The sequence below is a fragment of the Corapipo altera genome, unplaced genomic scaffold (assembly GCF_003945725.1).
Source record: "Corapipo altera isolate COAL_440 unplaced genomic scaffold, ASM394572v1 0, whole genome shotgun sequence".
Taxonomy (NCBI): Eukaryota; Metazoa; Chordata; class Aves; order Passeriformes; family Pipridae; genus Corapipo; species Corapipo altera.
This window is the reverse complement of record NW_020884872.1, coordinates 86,625,420-86,638,709: the sequence shown is the minus strand read 5'-3', so window position 1 is coordinate 86,638,709 and position 13,290 is coordinate 86,625,420.

Sequence of the window (13,290 nt, the reverse complement as noted above, 5' to 3'; positions counted from 1 at the left end):
TGTGGAAAGGTATCATAGGGTACCATATGCTATAAGGTTATTTGATCTTGTGCTTTGAGGTAAAATTTTGGGCAGATGACTTAGGACTATTACTCCAACTCATTATTTGTCAGCTTTCTTCACTTCTGGAACCTGCATTTCTTCACCAGCACTGATGATAAGATCAAAATATTCAACCGTTTGATGTATGAAGTTTTATTAATTCAGGTGTTTGTAGAAATTTAGGATCTTTCCATGATGATACTTGTAGAAAATGACTAGCAGGTGTGTAAGATTATTTTCACGTAACTGTAAGTACAGCAAGTATCACATAATATTTTTAATGTCTCTTCCAGCCATTCATTCATTTCTATTTGTTATTTTAGGCCTCAGTTCTGCAATGACAAATAGGTATGCAAATCACTCAGACAAAATTCCTACAGAATGACCCTTTTTGGCACAGAAGAACTTGCTACAGAGTGATGATAAGTGGGTATTGATATAATATAAAAGAATCTGTATGAAAGAAATTCTTCATTATGATTGGGAAAAAAAAAGATTAAGAAAAATGTGCTCAAAAATTTGATTGCCCAGGTTATCTCATGACAATAAGAAATGTTGCTAGCATAGTCTTCAGTTGAGAGGAGTCATGGAAGTACTCAAATTCCCGTTTTTCTACCCTTTTGATTAATATCATGGAACAAAATGTAAATTATCAACCTCCAGCACTGTATTTTTGTTCTTTTCCTCAGTCTTGGAAGACTTTTAGGATAGCAACAGGGCTGTGCCCTCAAAAACGAATGAGATTAAAGTCACCTTCTTCCATCTCAAACTCCAGTTTGTGGTTGGTGCATATGGAGGGATCATGGTAATTAATTACACGTGGATTATGCTACTGTATACAGTAGTCAATGATATATGATACTATTGTATTTTTACTGTTTCAGTACTTTTTGAGATTGGGAGAGGGTTGTATTTATTTTTCCATGTGTGATGGCTAGCTGCAAAGACACTGGTTTGACGCACAGGTATAGTTGGATATTTGATGTGCTTTTTTTATTTATTTTTAATAGCAACTCATTTTGGTAACCACAGTGAGGAGACTTGAATAAAGCCTGGTATTATCCGATTATTATTTTTCACATTAAAAAGAAAGGTCTTTCAGTATTTTGAAAGATTTTTCTTGGGCTTCAGTACCAAGTTACATTCAAATCAGCAGTTCAAATCAGCATCACTTTTAGTAATATTAGCCCTTTTTTTTACTATGCTTCCTGACCACAATGGAGAAGGTATTTACTTATAATTATGCCATTTTTATTACTAACCAAGTAGAAGACACTGAATATTCATATTTCAAATGTAAAACCAACCTCCGGAAATTATAAGTAATACTTAAATCTTTTTTATTTCAGTAATGATAACAGATATATTAGAAATATGATTTCTTTATAAGAAATGGCTAAATTTAAAATAACAGGTTTATGTGTTTTTCCTGAAGAAACTCTCTGTGATTTGAAAATAAACCTTTGCTTTTTTGTGTTCTGCATTATTAACTGCACTCAGAAATAATACAGACAGTTGAGGTAGGATATACACCACACAAACTCATTTATAAATAAATCTAACTTTATATATGAGAATAATGTCAAAAGGGAGGTGTTTTGGAAGATAACTCATTTTTACAGAGGAAATGGCTCAGCTGCACTTGACAGTTTTTTTGAAAACAAAAGAATCAGACTCTGACCATCAGCTGAACAGGGATTTTTGGCAAGGCTGACATCATAGTTTGGGAGGGCCAGCTACTCTCTCTGCCACATGCACTTCACAAGGAACAGTAAATGAGTTGAGGAGGGCTTTTATTTGAAGGAAGGAATGACAGTGCCAGGACCACTGAATTTTTAAAAAGACAAAGATAAAAAATGTGCTTTCTCTGCCCCTGCTTTAATGTGCTGACATGCCAATGTCACTTTAACAGATTAACAAAATAGTGTTCACAGATATTGAACCTGCCTTTTACATGCTCAGCGATACATTTTCAAACATCCACTCCTAGAATTCCCCTTCATTTCCTTGCAGAATTTAATCTCATACAGATACAGTAAATTTGATGGACAACTTATGCTGGATTCCCTCCCTAAGAGGGTATTACACCTGCCAGTAAGATTCAGAGTATTAGGATCTCTTGTCCTGCTTCTCACAAAGAATCATTATACCCATAGAAATGCTTTCACAGGCTGTGCTACTCATAATGTCTTGGAGTAACATTTCTGTCCTTTCTCCTCATTTGACTGACCCATACTCATCACATACCATTTTCCTTCTGACATTTTCCCTCCTTTTTTGTTTCCCTGTAGATACTTTCCTCTGGAGTAAATGACCCTTTGTAAATATTTCTGTCTTTATATTTTGAGTATAAAATGACGTATATCAGGGGATTCACTCTTATATTTGAGAGTAAATTCATAGCCTGCCTTATTACTGACAACCACAATACAGTATTTCTCTCCTTCCTATTGTTCTCTCTCTTTGGCTGTGTTTTCCAGGAGGCTCATCTTTATTAGCTACTCAGTTTCTACTACTAATAAGGATTAACTTAGAGATACTGCTACTCATCTCAGTGCTTTAGGCTTAGTCCTCTGAGGCAGAAAATCATCATAGTCCCATTTACTGATGAACTTTGGGCACCAGGTTTGAATGTCTTGTCAAATGCTATAGAAATGTTCCCTGCAAAAACATGGTTAATATTCAGAGGTGTGTGACCTCTGGTTTTGCAGTCAGACAAAACTTGACTTCTTTTTTTCCTGTCTAAGATTACAAAGGTAAGGAAATAAGAAGATGAGGTAAATTGCATATTTATGCTAATTTCCATCTCCCACAAGGAATCTGAGAGGTACTTAAAATGCAATTATTTGGTTCAGATATTCTGTCCAGGAAAATGTTTCCACAAGCATTTTACAGACTTACTGTAAATAATACAATCACACGCTTCAATCATAAATAAGTGAGGAGGAGCAGGAGAGAGAGAACTGAGGCATAAACAGAGATTTGAAGCCTGCTGCTGAATCTGCGAGGCAGCAGAACACAGACTGATTGCTCCAGGTGACAGAGGAGAAACCAGAACTACCAAGGATGACAAGGCTGGGTTAAAGACAGAATGGAGAAGCTGAAAGTATAGACAAAGCCTGTACAGGAACTTCTGGTAGCTCTATTTTAAATTAATTTATGGAGGGTATTTTTGTGGTGGGGAAAATTTTGCAAGTTTTTTCCTACTCTTCAGCAATGCCTTAAAGGAATATGTCAGACTACAACTTCTTTGTTTAGTGGGGTTTTTTGGTTTTGGTTTTTGTTTTGGTTTGGTTTGTTTTGTTGTAATTGATGGTGAAGACGGGTCACTTCACAGTAAAAAAAAAAAAAAAAAATTTCACTACACTCTAGGGCCATGGATGTGTTTCTTGTTATAGATAAAGAAAACAAGGACCAGCAGACCACAACTGGACAATTAGGAACAAATGAGTATGTTCATGACTTTTTTAGAGTAAAAGGATACTGAATCATGGTGTCCAGGGAGCTGCCTCTTTTTGTGGTCCTGGTGATGGAGATGGGTGAAGAATCTCTGGAGAACAAGATGGGTGGCTGTTCTAGGGTGAGACTTAAGGGAAGCAGGAAGATTTATTCAGTAAAGGTATAGATGTACATAATTACACAACAGTAAGTCCTGATGAAACTAAGTATTTTCAAGGACAGAGAAAAGCTGTTCTGTTACTCTCCTTGTGTTGACTGAACCCTGATGGTCATTGTCAGAAGAAAAAAAAAAAAGCAAGCTGTGGAGATATATGCACTGCCACAGTCGCACATCAGAAGTCATCTATATATATATCCAAGAGTGATCTTTGTTTCAGATGCCAACTGACACATAACAGAACATGTTTGTGAGGAGAATAGCTATATGTAAACTGCTTGTGATCCCAGTTGCATAATAAATCCTGAACTATACCCAGAAACAATTTGGGGAACAACACTGTACTTAGATCCCAGTCAAACTGTTGTACCATAAGACAAATGAAATCCAGTGCCTGTTTCTCCTTTACTGTTTGTTGGTATACACATAGTTATTATCATCAGCCCTCATGAAAGACCTTAGATGAATTTTGAAAGCAGGTACTCCTGTAGCTCCAAACCAGCTACCGACACGGATTTCTATATTCTTAGAGCCCTTTTATGTCACAAGCAAAGTGTTATCTACTGACCTCAGATCAAGACACTGAGAACTACAAACTTCAACTCACTGTGCCATGCAAATACATTTCTAACCTCTGATCAGTCTCTGACTCAGTTTCTCTCTTTATGGGTGTTTGTAAAGATTAAATCATTGCAAAAAACCTTTTTGAAGATAAGAATTCTTTTATTCTGCTTAAAATAAGAAAGTATAATTGTACGAGACCATTACAAAGACCCTCTGCCTATAAGCCTGCCAAGTGAACCTGGTTACAGCAAAGAATGTCTTGGCCCAATTACAACCTTTTGCCCAACTGCAAAAGATGCAAAAAAAAAAAAAAAAAAAAAGTCCAACTGAATTTTGGTGACTATTACATGTAATGACTTTGACATTTCTGTTATAATTATGCTTTCATAAAAATTTGAAATATTAAGATTTAAGTTTTGTATTTAAATGAACTATTGAAAAGGCTCCAGACAATATATCCTGAATTTTTTTAAAGTATTTTACAGGCTTCTGGCCACAGATGGCTTATATAGGCCATCACTTTTTCTTAGATGACAGCCTTTTCTATGTCTTCCTTGACTTACTCTCCTATCCTTCAGTTTCCCATTTATCTGCCTGTCTCAGTTCTTGGCTACACCATAACTTTTTCCTACTGAATCCCTCAAAACCTGAAGACACAATACGGATAAAGAGTTATTGCTGTCCCATGTCTCTAGCTCTGTGATTGTCATCTTTACTTTGTTTTCAGGAATAGAAATTCCAAGATTTGCCCTTGACTCTGAGGTTATTTTTTTCCTCTCACAGCTTTTCAGCCTGTTTCCATGCATAGAGCTTTCTCTGGAGTGCTGCCAAAAGTTATCTTTATCCCATCACCCTCCTGCTGTTGCCAAAACCCTTACTCATATGCCAATTGCAATTCAGTCATTTATAATTTCTCTTAATTTCTTATACACACACTTTACAGAGTAATGCCAAGCTACTGTCAAAGAACATCCATTTCTAGTCCATAAGTGCCATCAATGCTATCCCCATGATCTTATAGCCACTCTCTTGCTGTCATATAATAACCAGACTCTCCACTGACTAGAATTCAGGAACAGGACACAAAAGTTAAACAGGGGAAATTAAAGGAACTTTTCAACCAAATACTAAACTAGTGGTCTTTATGCCTTCATAACTATAAGTTTCTTACGTTATCCACAAATTAGTTGTCTTGAAGATCACCGGGTTTGGGTCCCTATCTCTTTCTAGAAACCATTTTCAGTTTGAATGCATATAATCATAGTTTAAAACCACAACAAAAATCTTGTGCAAGTTGAAAATGTGAGAGTTAAAAATAGCAATGCTTGATGTTGAGATCATCCTAGCATCTAACACTACCTGCCACCTGGTGGAAAGGTTTTCTGATTGCACTTTTCTCTCGATTGAGTTGCTTAAAGGATTTCTGGGAGAATCCTTAGTTTTTCATGTACAGTGCAACCCAGAAAGGCTAGATCTTGACTAGCTGAGAAAGGCTAGAACCGTCTTTCTGAATTCCCTTCCAGACACAGCATGACAACATGGACTGGGAAATCCGCACAAGATAACTCTGATGGTTGCTCACAGTAGGTTTCATGGTGCCACTGCTACCCTGAAGCCTAGGTTGTCTTAAAGCTGGATTGAGCTTGTTTCCACGAGTCAGTCACTGCATTTTAGGCTTACTATAAAATCCGTCATGTGCTAATTTAAAACAGATTGTCCTGTGGCTGTTTAAATTGTGACAACAGTGGGTGTTATGTCCTTATTGATTTGAGCTCTGTTCACCCTGTTTGTGCTCTATTCCATAAAATGGGCAGGATGGAAATATAAGTGAAGGCTCCTTTCAGTGTGTGCAGTATATTTTCTTCTGTGTTTGCTCTGCAGTGAATATCATGATGAACAATTGCACTGCTATGTAAAGATGCTGCGTAAAGATGAAGATCTATTGAGAATGAAGGTCACGCTCCATCTTGAAAAGTTGAATTCAGACCTTCAGGCAGATGAGGGGCTTAGAGATTTCAGGCTCCAGTTACTATGTTCCATTATGTCTAAAAAAAGGTTTTGTAGCTGATTGTGAGCCATACAGATATGAGAGAGATACAGCTCGAGGCAAGGGCATTTTTAGTTTCCGGATTGTGGTAAGGACGTTTTTAGCAACATGCTAAATATACAAATTCTATATTTCATCCAGTGACTCCTGAAAGTAAAACAAGCAAACTATTCTGAGAGCAGATACAAAACCTCAGGCCTGACATTTCCCAGGTAAGTATTTCCTATCTTTGGGATGCAAAGCTGTGCTTCATCTTATCTTCTTTTATTTGACCTGTTACATTTCTGATTGCACTGTTGTACAGATTAAACAGCAGAGATAGGTGTTCCTCTTTTCTCTCATCAGTTTTATCTCTAACCTACCTAAAATTAATGCTCCCTTTTGGCCTGGAAGGATATGAGATATATTTTGCAAATGAATTCACTAAACCATAATGAAAAATATGAGAAACACCTCTTTTTCTTGATATCACCCTACTACTACTACTGGTATCAATGACAGTGACACTAACGACTGCTACTAGAAGTTTCTTGTTTGTGTGTCTGAATCACTGGAAAACTTGGTGTTTTCAATTTGCAGTGACTGAAGAAAGATGTTGTACTGCCTAAACTTCAGACATTTAAACAAACAAATGGACATAAGACTCATTACAGAATAACTCAAAGTAGCTAATAAACTTCACTGAATTCTGGAATTTCACTTCAGATGACATTATGGGCACTCCAAATCATCTTATCAGAGCCAGTAGCCAAGTTTATAGGTATTAAAACAATTAGTAGACCTAAGAATCTTAAAAAAAAAATGTTTTTACTAGCACTTATGAATGAAAATTAAAATTACACAGTTAAATTCCATGGAAGATCTAAGCTGAAAGTAGTGAGAATGCTGTGCTGAAGAGCAGAATTGGATCTTGGCCTGAATTTCAGGCCAGAGGCATAACAAGCTACCTCTCCAGATACTTTCTAAGGTGAAGACATCCAACGTCTATCACAACACTGCAATCTATAAGGTAAAAGCACAGCTTTTTTTAATATTGCACCCACTCAAATGTCAGTCAGGGAACCTCATGCAAAACAGCTCTATCATCCTACACGGAAAAGAGGTGTCAACCGGCAGTACCTTGCTACAAAGGGTTGTTCATTTTTTTCAGCAAATTTCCTTGATTGTGAACAAGTAAAAAAGCTTTTTAACTTCCTGATTTGTTGCAATTGTACTACAAGTAAAATAAATATTTTCCTCTTCAACCTGTGAATGTTGAAATATTTATAAGATTATTCATGTGACAAAGTGAGGAGCTCCAACCTGAATGTTCTTTAGTTGAGATATATGCCATCTATGCTTCCTTTGTATTTTAATTTTTAAGGAAAAATTAGGGGAAGATAACATTATATGAAAAAAAATATCCACAACCAATTTACAGTATTACCTAGAACTGCCCTGTCCTTGCTAACATTATAAATATCTATCAGCCAAAGAGAATTTTATTTTTTTTCAGCAAAATGGCTCAACATCTATACCGGTAATTAGACTCATCATGAGAAGTAAAATTTACTTCTGAAAATCAGCTGGGTTCACCTAGTCTAAACCGTCCCTGCATTTTAAGTTATATTTTTACTGATGTTTAAAATTCTTATCAGAAAAAAAAATCAAAGGGAAGAAGGAACACTCAAATGAGTTCATCCTGATAGAAGTTCCATAAAGCATTTTTTAATTGATAAATCTGACCTTCTGTTTGCTTGCCTCTTTACTTAACCTTACATAGGAGATAGCCTAAATTACCCTGTTTACTTAGTGGATGGTTTAAATTTACCGTTTGCATGCTACATTTAAGAGTAAGTGCATAAGTTCCGTTTGTTATCTGTTAATCAGATACTCTAAAGTTGGGACAATTTATTGCAATTTTTCCATGTTAATTATGTATTGAGGTAAGTGCCTAATAGTGCAGCATAGACATTTTTCTGCCATGGATGTGCACTGAGGTCTTGGGAGTTCAAATTTTCATCTTTAGTCTTTCTGGAAGGACAGTTTCCCCATCAAAAGAACTGTGTGTACTGTCACTGGCAAAGTCAAAAGCTTCAGGTAAACAGACAGATTTTCCCTTGCCTTTATCATGCTTGTGCAGGTACAAATTTACAGCAAGATTTTCACAGCAGTGTACCTTCAGTACACAAATAGAAAACTCTCCAAAAATGAAATGAGGGAGATGCCTAGTGAAAATGGAAGTTTTCAGGGGTATATGTTAGCTTCCATTGACTTTTCAAAGTAGTTAACCTCTGCAGGAAGATTCGGTTCCTGTTTCATTTGCATTAAGAGTTATCTAAAGTTCAGCTGAACCTCTAAATAGAGGAAAGGATAAAGATAAAAGATAGGAAGAGAGATGCAAGAAGCAGAAATGCATAGAATGTGTCCTGCAACTACCTTAAACAAGAAAGAGCAGTAAATAAATTGTAAAATTCCTTTGCAAATGGCTGCTCTACTTATTCAGGAAGCCAACAGCTGTAGAACCAGGTTATTAAGCTGTATCTAAGACTGAAAAGATGAAGTCAAAGGAAAGCTCAGTGTGACTTAGGTCTTTGTGTTTGGGATGACAGATATAAAGAAGCAAAAGATCACAGAAGAAAGAACTGCTTGATTGTCAGGAATGATGCCTGACAACAAAACAGACAGGACTTATGCATTTAAGTCAATTGAACTGCCTGCACCTTGAAAATTAAGCCAAGGAAGAGAGCAGCTCTGGGGGAAATCTGCAGATGCTGACCTCCCAAAGAAGGAGAAAACAGAAGGGACAAGAACAGATAAAATGAAAACACAGGAGAATGCAGAATTGAAGACAAGTTCAAAGTTAATTATATTAAAATTGGCTTGGCATTCTATTTTCATCTCAACAAATGTTGACCATGTTTGCTATTGCTGAGTTTCACCTATTGTCTCCCTTGGGAGACAACTCCTTGGAGAAAACACTGTATTTACGTTATATTGCATAGAGTCTAACTCAGCGAGGTAACAACAGTAAAGGCTGCTAGAGGCTACTGCAGTATAGGTGATGAGTGTTAATGCATTTATATTTTTAAGGGTATCATATTATTCTCTTCATATCAAGATAGCCTAGTGTCATATGCTAATATTTCTCTCTCAGTCTTATTCCATTCCTCACATCACCTGGACTTATGAAAGTGACCCAGGGTGACTGAGACAGAAGAATCCTTCACAACCATTCATTATATTTTATTTGACTTAAATAATTTTTAATCCACTAAAAGACTATGCTCCCTACCCTGTGAAGATTTATTCTCTCTGAGAATTCCTTATGAAGAAGTATCAAAGTAAGTTATGTCCACTGAGTCACCTTTATATACTGTTTTATTAGCTTTTTCAAGAAATCTGAACAGGTCAGAGGTGCACTTTGGTGAGGTTTTTTTTTTCTTTTAGGAACTTATGAGGCTATTCTCCAAATACTGTTCTACTGTCTCCTTAATTAAGACCCTGTCATTTCTTTGTTTCCAATTTGCGCCTTAGCTGAGGTAGTTTATGTTCCAATGTTTTCGCAGGTAGGATTTCCAAATATTTAACCAAGCTTTGTGGTTTGCCTTCGTTTCCTCACTCAAAGATATGACATAATTTATATGCATTAAAAATGTAAAAGATCTAATTTCACAGCAGAAAAATTCCAGTTTAAAAGCAATTATTGACTTGACCAGTTTTTCCACTGAGAATCACTGTATTCACTGGAGAAACATGACCCCAGATTCATAGACCAACAAATTCATAGAAAGGATATCTGAAGGAGACTTCTGAGTTCACATTCCTGCTTGAAACAGTGCCAGTGTCCCCATCACTAGGTGTGACACACCCCATGACTTTGTCTAGCAGATTCTTGAAGTCCTCCAAGGATGGAGATTCCACAGCCTCTATGGGTAACTTGTTCCAGTTATGTACTACCTTCCCGGTGACTTTTTTTTTTTCAAACTAACACCTGATCTGAATCTCGTAAGCCACAATGAGTGGCTATGATTTCATTTTACTTTGTTTTGCCATCTTTCAAGAAGAGTCTGGGTCTCTGAGACTCCCCTCCATGTAGTTCTTGGCTAGTATTAGAGTCACTTTTTTGCCTCTATTTTCTGGACCAAAGAAGCCTGGATATTGCTACCTGTGGACCATCCATATGCCCTTGGCCTCTGCTGAACTTTACAACCACTCTCCACATTCTATCAATGTGGAATCTCACCAGTGCTAGGAAGAGAACGATAGTTTGCTTTGATCTGCTGGCCATGCATTTCAGTACGCAGAATATAGTTTCTGATGAAAACACATTCAGTGGCTCATATTCCACCTTGGAGACCATTGCAATCACCAACCTCTTTTCAGTAGGGCTACTACTCTGTCAGACTCTTGCCATCCTGTCCTGATGCTCAGGATCATTCTGCCATATATGTAGAACTTTCCTCTTTTTCTTGCTGAATCTAATAATACTTTTGTTACATCACCCCTTAAGTGACGTAAGGCCACTCTGACTGGAAGTTCTGACATTTTTTGTAACCCTCTCTTCAATTTTACAGTCACCTGCAAATTTGTTGAAGGTACATTGTTGTCAGGGTCTTTGATGAAGATGTTGAACAGTATGGGTCCTAGTACTGAACTGTGGGAGGCTCTAGTCATTGCTGTCAGCCAGCTGCATGGTGAGCCATTGTTCTCCATTTTTTAACTCTGGTGATCCAACAAATTTTTTCCTCATCTTACAATCTGTTCATCCATCCTATATTTCCTTAGCCTCCAAAAGAAAATACAGTGGGAAACAACATCAGAGAAAGCTTTTGACTTGCATGGTTGAAATAAAACAGAGTTCAATACAAGATAGTTCCCTTGCATAACTTCCTATAAACCTCAGTAGCTGACATTTCTTTTCGTTATTCTATCTCAGGAAACCATTAAATACATTCCCCAGCTTAATACCTTGGAACAATCTTTTTTTTTTTTTTTCCTTTGTGAGAATCAGATCCTAGCCACCACAGATTTTGGGCTCTTCTTGTGTGCTGACTCCTGTGGGATGATTTACACAAGTTTCTCTGTGAACAATGAGGCTAATGAAACATGTATTGCTAGGAATGTGTGTCCAGAAACTCTCAATATGCCAACTCCTCAGCTACCTTCCTTATACTTTCAGAGAAGTATTGCAGAATACAGAGTTTCAGTTCCTCACTTTGTGTCTTCCCACTATGATCAAATCTCCCTTCCCCTTCCATGCTACTGGGACAGGAGGAAAGTGCTGTAGCTAGTTCAGATGTGTTTGTAGATGGGTCTCCACATTGTACATGTAACAGACATTCACCAAAGTCATCCCAAAGCTTTTCTTTGATAAGGACCTTTCTAAAGTTTCCTTTCTATACCCAGTCACTAGATTTCACTGAAACTTAAGACTTGGTATTTATTTCTTCCTCTCTAGACTTATCACTGGGTTTAGAATTAGCCTAGTGAGATTGGGGGTAGTGGGAAATACAAATATGGGCATACAAGAAAACTTATTCTTCTAAGTAAACACAGTGAAACACTTTTAAGCTGCACAAAAATACAAACAGCAATTGACTAAATTGTCTTCACTTTGGGTTTGTTTGGTTGGTTTTTTTTCCTCCTAATACAAACCATTTAAACTTCTGCTTAAACATAGGAGTCACATCCACTAATCTAGATAAAAAATATTTACATTATACTTTGCTTACTCTCTTGGCCGTATCTCTGACCTTGAAACTTTAATCTTAATATGTGAGTCAGGCAGACACCATTTCTGATTTTCTGCAATAGTGGACAAAGTACTACTTATGCTGAACACTGAATCCTCCCTTCATATGCTAGGCCACCTTGCTCCTAAATGGTACCAAGATTTCTATAAAGGATGTCTCAGTCAGGGCCACTGTGTTATCCCTGTTTCAAGATGTTGTGAATTCACCCAGTTTTCTCAGGGTGAATGCAATTTTACAGGAAAAAAAGATACCAAGACCAGGTATCTGAGACCAAACTAGGTTTTTCCAGGAACTTTTATTAAAGTGCAAACATTAGTAGATCTCACATCCATTTTAATAAGCTGCCTAGCATGTAACAGCTGACGAACTAAGACCATCACTCATCCTCCACCAAAATGCAAGCATGATGATATGGTTTCTGTACAATGTAATGTCTTCAAATTTTGTGGCTCTGTAGGTAAGGAGAAGTTAAGAGATTGTTAGAGGCATGAAACACATCTCCTATGAGGAAAGACTGAGACAGGGTTATTCAACCTGGTGAAGAGAAGACTCTGGAAAGACCTTATAGCACCTTCCAGTATCTAAAGAGGCTACAAGAGAACTAGAGAGGGACTTTTGAGCAAGGCATGTAGTGATAGGACAAGGGTTAATGATTTTAAACTAAAAGAGATTAAGTTTAGATTGGATGTTAGGAAGAAATTCTTCACTCTGTGGGTAGTGAGACACAGGAACCAGTTGTGTAGACAAGTTGTGGATGACCCATCCCTGGAAGTGTTCAAGGACAGGTTGGATGGGGCTTAGGAAAGACTGGTCTAGTGGAAGATGTCCCTGCTGATGGCAGGGTCTCTTCCAACATAAAACATTATATGATTCGATGATTCTATAAAGTAGAGGCATGTAAAGGACAAAAGGCTCTTTCTTCCCTACAAACTTAAATAAGAATGTGGTGGGATAAGGTAATCTTGCTCCTGGTATATAAACTACTCAAAATCTAGTGTTCAAAGCTTGTTTGAGTTCCTAAATACCCATTTTTTTTCACAGAGATTTACTCTTACTGCACATATATCCACAAAAACTGAGTCCAAGTCAGTGGCAGTGTTATCTCTGAGAGCTGGAGCACAGCTTAGTATTCCAGCATTTGCAAGTGAAAAGTAGTGAGCATAATTAGTCAGAACAATATTTAACAAATGACCTGTACATTTGTAATCCTGTGGAAACACCCAGAACACTGTCTCTCCACAGTAACTCTGATGACTTTAGTATACTTAAAATGGATTTAGCTCATC